The sequence below is a fragment of the Lemur catta genome, chromosome 1 (genome assembly GCF_020740605.2).
Source record: "Lemur catta isolate mLemCat1 chromosome 1, mLemCat1.pri, whole genome shotgun sequence".
In the NCBI taxonomy this organism is placed as follows: Eukaryota; Metazoa; Chordata; class Mammalia; order Primates; family Lemuridae; genus Lemur; species Lemur catta.
In genome coordinates, this window is record NC_059128.1 from 6,142,612 (window position 1) to 6,151,284 (window position 8,673).

Consider the following 8,673-nt stretch of genomic DNA (forward strand, 5'->3'; position numbering starts at 1 on the left):
TTCTTCTTGTGTCCTGCCTGAGGTAGCACTCTCCGGAATTGGGATGTGTCCCTTTCTGTACTTTTACTAAATATGAACATATCTATAAACAATAAGTGGTATTGCTTGTGTGTATTAAAACTGTATATGCATGACATCACACTGTCTCATTCTGCAACTTGCACATTCTAATAGATGGGTTTAATCCATTTACATTTATTGTGAATCCTAGGATTTATTTTTTGTTTTGTTTTCTACAAATATGCTTTTTCTTTATTATTCCTTTTTCATCCTTTCATTTGCCTTCTATTGCAGGGGCAATACTAGAATGTGTAGGCTAACTCCATATACCTACCTATTTTTGTAAATAAAGTTTTACTAGAACATAGCTATGCTCATTTATTTACATTTTGTCTGTGGTTCTATTTGCACTACAATGGTGGAGCTGAGTAGTTTTCTCAGGTACTGTATGACTGCCAAAGTTGAAAATATTTACCAACTGACCCTATATTTGGCAATCCCTGTCTATAGAGTTGATTTTATTTTTCGTAACTACTTGTTTGGAAGTAATACATTCTACATCTATTTTTTTAAGCAGTTGCCTTAAAAATTTTAAGGTGAATATTTAGCAAAATCTAAAGCTATCTCTATCTTTCCCCTAATAATTTATTTCACAGATCTTTAATTCCGAACTCTCCCTCCTTTTAAAAATAATATTGTTGCTTAATATTTCAGTTCTATCTTGTTTTAACCCCTCCGTTAGTCGTTCTTATTTTTGGTAGTCAATACTTATTTAGCCTTCCAACATGTTTGCCAATTTATAGACTCACATTGCTTCTTGTAGTCCTGCCTTTCTTTCAATTTTTTTCCTTTAAAACAAATTTTTAAATACTTAATTGACAAAGATTATACAACATGATGATTTGACAGACATACACATTGTATAATGATTGTCATAACCAAGTCAACACATCCATCACCACCCATGCTATACATTAGATCCCAAGAACTTGTTCATCTTATAATTTAAAGTTTGTACCCTTTGACCAACATCACCCCATCCCGCCCCAGCCACTTGTAACTACCATTCTACTCTCTATGACTTCAACTTTTTAGATTCTACACATAAGTGAGATCACACAGTATTTGTCTTTCTGTGTGGGGCCTATTTTGCATAGCATGTCGACCTCCAGTTTTATCCATGTTGTTGCAAATGTCAGGATCTCCTTCTTTTTATGGCTAATAATATTCCCTTGTATGTATATCATGTTCTCTTTATCCATTTATCTGTCAATGGACACTTAGGCTGTTTCCACGTCTTGGCGACTGTGAGTGATGCTGTGATGAACATCACTGGATCATACAGTAGTTCTATTTTAAATTTCTTGAGGGAGCTCCAGACTGTTTTCCATAGTGGCTTTACCCATTCACATTCCCACCAGCACTGAACAAGGGCTCCCTTTGCTCCACAGCCTCACTAACGCTTGTTACCTTCTGTCTTTTTGATAATAGCTGTCCCAGTGGGTGTGGGGGGATATCTCACTGTGGCTTTGATTTGCATTTCTCTGATGGTTGGTGATGGTGGGCACCTCTTTCTGACTTTGATTTCCTTCATGTTGCAGTACTTTTATTTGTCTGTGGGTGACAAATTCTTTGCATGTCTTAAAATGTCTTTTATATTCTCTCTCTGGATCAGTAGGCTAATAGTGCCTTATATAAGCCTGTAACAGGTTGTACCCAGATCTACTATTTGACCTTTCCTGTCTTTTCTCTTGGGTGATTTTTAAGCTTTTCTCCTTGTCTTTGATGTTTAATTGTTTCACTATACTTTATATTTCTTTGAGTCAGCATCAGGCCTGATGGTTTTTCTTTTTTTTTCAATTCTGAAAAAATTATCAGTTCTCAGCTCTTCCTCATTTTCCTCTCTGAAACTCATAGCAGACACAGTAGACAGAACTGTGTGAAATTCCCGAGAGCCAATCGTTTTTGACCTATAATAATAGTTCAATTTAATATATTGGAGCTTCTATTTCTGTCATGTAGGTTTCAAATTACTCTTTCATTTTTATTTATTTATCTCTCTTTTTTCTGTATTCTATGTGATTTCCAAATTTCAGCTTTAGAGTTCAATATTTTCACTTGCATGTATTGATTCTTGTTTGACCTGCCTATTGAACTTTCCTATTTTAATTACTACCTTGTTCATTTCTAGATGCTCTGTTTAGTTCTTTTCAGTTTTGCCTTTTCTTTGACATGCTATTTTGTTCTTGTATGTATTTCTTGGTTAGTATTTCTTCCTGTCTCTCTCTGACAATTTTTAAATATGCTTATTTTAAAGTTTCTTTCAAATTTTTCTTTTATTTGTAGTTGTTAAGGTGAATTTACCTCATTTGATATGTCTTTTGATTGTACTATACCTTAGCGTGGCTTTTTTGCTCATGTGAATTATAATTTTTTATTGTGTGCTCATCTTCAGTGGGGATAGCTTTCCATAGAGCCTCGTTTTCCTGAGTTTTGGCAGTGTCCTTTCTGAGTAGTTCCATGTTTGCCTTTCCTATGAGTGTCCTCAGTTGGGACCAATTTTATAGCAATGTATTAGCTTATAGTTTCATGGCTGGGTAACACTTTCTGGTCCCGGTTTTACGCAGGGGCTTGGAGACATATCCCTGCCTCAGTTGACCCTGAAGTCTCATTTCCTCTCCTCAGTACTTAGCAGGTTCTTAACAATTTTTTCTCAAAGGAATGGGTGGATCGACTTTATGCTTTGCATGTGTTATCTCTTTCCAGTCTCTCGACAACTCTGCAAAGTGGAAATTCCTGTGCCCGTTACAGAGAAGAGGAAAGGGAGAATCAGATGCGAGGGCCCCGTGATCCTCAAGCCAGGAAGAGGCAGAGCCAGGCCTGAGGTTTTCCGGGCTGGATCCAAGGTCTGTGCTCATTCTCTTGTATCAAGTTGCTTCTCGTGAACAGATTTAGGATTTGGGTGCAGAGGTCAAGACACAAACAGTTGTTGAGTCAGGATGTCTCTTTTGTTCAAGAACAAAATCTTTTCTTTAAGCCAACGAAGAACATCCAAGTCCCCAAAGTCCCCTTACTGGATGGCATACTTCCTTGAAAATGCCCGCACAATGGTCGGCATTATGCAGAGGCATTTTTTTAATCAACTCTGTTTTAGAGTCTTTCGAACCATAAAAAGACCAGTGTGAAACCACAGAACTTCTATGTTTCTTGCACTCTTAAAACTAAAGAAGAAAAAAAGCGCACGGGGGGTGGGGTGGCTGGATTATTTGAACCATATTTTGCAAACGCCAGCTTCTCTCCTAGTCTGAGGCAGCTGGTGCCAAGTTGCAACTCACCACACGATTTTATGGGCCGAGTTATGAACCTTTGCAAACAGCTGCCTGCGGTGGAATTGCTGACAGACCCCTGGGCAAGGTGGGCATCGTGGCAGTGCCCACTGTGTGCCGAGGTTCCACCCTGGCTGTGGAGAGCAAATCTGTCCTTTGGATGCACATATTCACTCACACCACAGAGAATTTCCCTGTTCTTTCATTCACCTGGAAATGTGGAGAGTTGGAACTAGCCATGCTTTGGGCCATAAATTGGGCCTGAATGAGAAGAGCATGAGTCTGAATGTCTGCATCTTGCAGAAGTAGCGCGGAGTCAGGCAGAGGCATTTCTGGTCCAATAGACTAGGGTTTGAATCCTGGCGTTAGTGACCAAGACTCTCTCTGTGTGACATTGTGCCAGTAGCTTACCTGGCCTGCCCTCGGGTTCCTCATCTGTGTAGTGGGGCTTCTAACCTTGCCTTGGAGGCAGGGCATGAGGATCGAATGAGACAGCGTGTGGATGGCTGAGAGCATGAACTGGGGAATCTAGGAGATCCAAGTCTGAATCCCAACTCCAGCTCCTACCAGCTGTGAGAGCTCAGACTGGACGTGGTCAGTCTCAGCTGTCCCACCTTCCCCGCTGGGCCGAGCCGAGGTGTAAGTGAGGCACTGCATATAAAGGTTTCAGCACAGAGCTTAGCTCATCGTTCCCAATAGACAGATGTCATTTTTTTGTCTTGTTCCTAGTAACCAGTCCTCAGGATGGTGGGTGGCACTGAGCATGTCCCGGCTGGGAATCACCAGTGTTGTAAGTGTGTTCTTAGGGCCTCTGCCTGACTTAAAAAGTTTTCTAGGTTAGTAATCATGATGCAGTTTGTGTGTATGTTTTACTTAAACTTAGAGAAATTGGAAAAGAAAAAGAAAATCCTTTGTTCGGTAGAGAACATGTTTCAAAGAAAAAGTCATCAGCCAAGAATATTCAGATCCTTTTGTTGTATGTCGAAGAGACGATTATTTTGTAGGCTCTGGGGCACTTAAACTCTGTCCAGAAATTCCTTTGGTAAATAATAATAATAGAAAATATCCTTTGGAAATAATAGAGGGGATTTAGCAAATGCCTTTCTTTCAGGAATCTCAAAAGCTTTCACGTAATTTTAGAGCTTTAGTGATTTTCTTAAAAGGGTTTGCCTTTCTTTCCTGCACCAGCCAGAAGCACGTTCCCAGGAACTGCAGGACTCTGGAGCTGGAACGGATCCTGGGGTGACTTTGTCCAGCCTGTCTGCTGTCCCAGTGGGGGAAACCGAGGCCCAGGGGAGGGATGACCCAGCTGGCTGTGACGCCCAGGGCTGGAACGCAGGGCTCCCGGTGTGCAGCCCAGAGTCCTTCCTGACTCCTGCGAGTTCCACGTTCTCAAACAGGCATCTGAAGCCTGACACCAGATTGACACTTGACATATTTTTTCTCACTTCATCTTTGAGGTCTCACCCCTGTAAGTTTGGCAGAGGGGCAGGTGATGAGGGCATGGCTCCTCCCTGGAGCTCCTGTCCCGCAGAATGGGTGCCCAGGCGGGCAGAGGACCATCCCGGGCTCTGGAGTCAGGCCAGTGGCTGGCTTGTTTGCTCACTGTGTCACCTTAGGCAATTCGCCCAAGCACTCCGGATCTCTTTGACCTTTAAAAGGCAATAACAACTAGTTACTTGGGTAAATTTTTTCCTTAGAATTGAAACCCGGCTTGCCATGGTCACCCACCCCTACAGCGTGGGATGTCATGGTCTGCACAGGTGTCAGATTTGTCTCCCCACTTGAGGAAATGTCTGTTGATGTATCATCTTATTTTCGACTCATTGTCCATTGAGTCTTTGTTTGTTCATTCATTCAACAAACATCTTCTGAGCCCCCTGTGTGCGAGGCACTGGGCACACCTGGGAGCCCAAACAAAACATGAATCCTGACGTTATGGACCTTAATATGAGAAAACAGAGTGACAGATCACTGCTACCACCACCAAAAAAATATTTGTCTCTCTGGGTGACAGAGAATATGGTAGAGTGCCAAGCAGCCCCCATGTTGTGGCTTAAACACAACAAGAGCTTAATTTTTGCTCTGCTGAATATCTAACAGTGGTCCACCGGGGGCTCTGTTTGTCACGGACACGCAAACCCTCAGGCCATTGCGGAACTCCTTCCATCTGGGCCCTCACAGCCACTGAGACCCTAGAAAGGGACCATGGCGAATTGTGCACTGGCGCCCAGAGCTTCCGCCCAGAAGGGACGTGCTCAACTCCCACTCAGGTGTCATTGGCCCAGGAAAGTCACGTGGTCACAACTTCAAAGGAGGTGGCTACATGCAATGATACCATGTGCCTGGAAGGAGAGCTGGCACAGCTACGAGCCTCAGTTTCCCTATCTGTAAAAGCAGGGCAGGCCCAGCCGGCCCCTCCTATCTGGCTGTGGCATCGAGGTCCGTGCCTGCTGAAGCGGCCTGGGTCCTGCCTCCTTGGGGGCCGGGAGGAGACAGATCACTGGTGTTCACCTTCGGGGCATTGGCGGAGAAGTGGGTGCAGCCAGGGCTTGGAACTAATTCGGGCTTCTGATTTCCAGAGAGATGCCTTTATTTTGGGCCTTCTTTCCCGTCTGCTCTTAAATTCTGGCAGAAGTGTTTTCAAGGTTATGGTTATTACATCAATTATTTTTCTAATTTCTTTTTTGAGTGAAATTCATTTTTGCAGAGCGAAGAAGGAGTGGTGTGAAAGGGGTTTAACAAGTGAAGGGAAGCCATAATTTTGGCAGGAGAATCGTGACACGTTCGAAATGAGTAATTACGGATGGGGTGCGCGTGAAACCAACTCCTGTAGCAAGTTCCCCTGCTGTTTCCAATTGGTTTTGCTGGTTAGTTTTAGTTCTTGCCTTGGCTTCTCCCACTGCTGCTGGAAATCCTTCCCCCACGGCTGCCGGCCCCTCCAGAAGTGGCCACATTTCTAACGCCAGTGAGCCCACGGGGGCCGTTTTGACAAACGAACTTGGAGATCTGTCTCTTGTGCAAATCTCTGGCCACTGCCTGGGGGTGTGCCAGGGACCTCCCTGAAGGGTTTATGGCTGAACTAAATTCCAAATAACGGAAACTTAACCCAGTCAATTTAGGGTCTCTTCCCTCCCTGGAGTTGAGTCTACACTCCAGGGAGCTTGTAAAAGGGACCGTGCATGGTCCACGGTGGTACTGCTGAGACCTCCCCATTCGCACGTGGTCCTGGACGGGCTTCCTGCCTTCCCAGAGGAGACCCCTCCCTGTCACTCCCGGGCCAGGTGCATCTGAGAGCTGTTGGTGGCCGTCTCAGGCCCTCACACAGCCGGCCACGCCGCTGCTCCTGGCAGCTCTGCCGGATGGAGGAATTCCGTGCACTTGCCACCCCCGGGGCTGTCCTGGGAAGCAAGGCAGAGCCCCACTCTGCACCCAGCTGGGCCCAACGCCACTGCCACCTGCTACCGGGATGTGGCCCCTTCCCAGCAGAACTCGCCCATGCCCAGCTCTCCTGCTTTCTGCCCGGCTCAGAGCATTTTGCTCCTGGACTGATCATCCTCCCACCACGGGGACCGGGTGAGGGCCCAGCAGCCCAGGTCTGGGTCTGCGTCGCTCTCAGGCCTGCCATCGGGAGCTGGGGCCCCTCGGCTGTATCCCTCCCGCGTGGCGATGGCCGGCTCCTGACGGGGCCTGGTGGTCCCGCTCGTTCAGGCTGAGCTCACCGCCACCCGCTCCGCAGCTTTCCCTGGCGCCCCTGCTCCGCCATGCTCTGGCGTCCGGGAGCAGAGACTTGCTGTGTCTGAGTCCACACATGAGCGCAGACAGGAAGGGACCTGCCGCAGGGCTCTGGCCTCACGCGGCTGTGGGATCGGGTGGGGCAGTGCCCGTACGTCTGTGGCCTCCGTGTCCCCTGCTGGAGCTTCACCTGTGCTGAGCGGGTAGTGGGTAGGAGGCGGGAAATGGGGAGGCGAAGGCTCTGCTGGAACCGCGTGCAGAGCTGGAAGGCGCGAGGAGGACTGGGACCCCTGTCTGTCGCATTACCTCAGCCTGAAGGTGTCCGTCCTGAAAATGCAGACAGCTGTCATCACGGGCTCAGCACACACCTGGCCCAGGGATCAGAGAGCCGAAGGAGCGTGGGGGGAGGTGGGGCAGGTGCGGCCTGGCTGCAGCCCCACCGCAGGGAGGGGAGCCAGCAGAGAGACAGCGTGTGGAGCATAAACACAACGCAGCTGTGGCTTCACCTCTGCCCGTCGTCACATCCGTAGATGTCCCCTGTGCCCCACCCCCACTGGAAACCTCCAGGGAATGGAATTCTGGGAAGTGCAGTCCAGCCTAGCCACGCTGCTGCATCCCAAACTTCCACACTCCTCACTGGCCTGGCACTGCTCAAGGTGAGGGATCAGGTCTAGTTCAGCACATTTCATTCCTTCAACAAATTTTTGTTGAGCACTTACTATGTGCCAGCCCTGCGCCACATGGTGACAACACAGAGATGAACTGGACCCCATCCTTGCTCTGAGGCCCTGCCCGGATCGGTGGGAGGACAGGCTCAGAGCCAGACAATGATACTGCAAAGGTTGTCATAGAGATGGCACAGGGCTATGGGCCCACAGAGGGGACAAGGGGCCAGCCTGGGGAAGGGAAGATCACAGAGGCTTTGTGGATGAGGGCTGGCCTGAAGGAAGTGGTGGGAGTCAGCCAGGCAGAGAAGGAGGTAGCAGGGGGAAGGGAGGGAGGGGGGAGGCTCCACAAGATAGCATGTGCAAAGGCCCTGAGGCATAAGGGAAGATTTTCATTGCAGGAACCGTGACCCGCTCATTCAGGCTGGAGCACGGTGGGTGAACGGCCTTACGTGAGTGAGCTGTGAGGCAGCAAAGGGTGGTATGGGCCAGTGCTTACAGGGTCCTGGGTTCTCAGCTAAGGACTGTTGCTGAGGAGGTGTGGGGTGTTTGCTGCTCAGTGTCCAGTGGTCAGAGCTGGACTAGGGAAGGTTCTGTGTCAAGCAGACCTGACCTGAATAGGAGGGGGAGAGTGCAGGCAGGTGGGCCGGCTGGGGGTCAGTGTGACAGTCACAGTGAGCCACGGTGGAGGCCTCCACAGACACGGTGAAGTGCAATAGACATAATGACATCACCTTCGTTTTCAGTCTCAGAGTCCAATAAAAAAAACCACAGGTGACGGCCACCCCTGTCTCAGGGGATGAAGGCCAGCTCTGACCAAGGGTGGATTGACTTTTCCCACTCTGTGCCCTCAAGCCAGGGTTTCTTGTGCTGTCACTGAGGAGGCTTGGGGAGGGGGAAGGGCCTGGGCATGTTACTGTGCCCACCTGCTGGCGGGGACGGGCCCC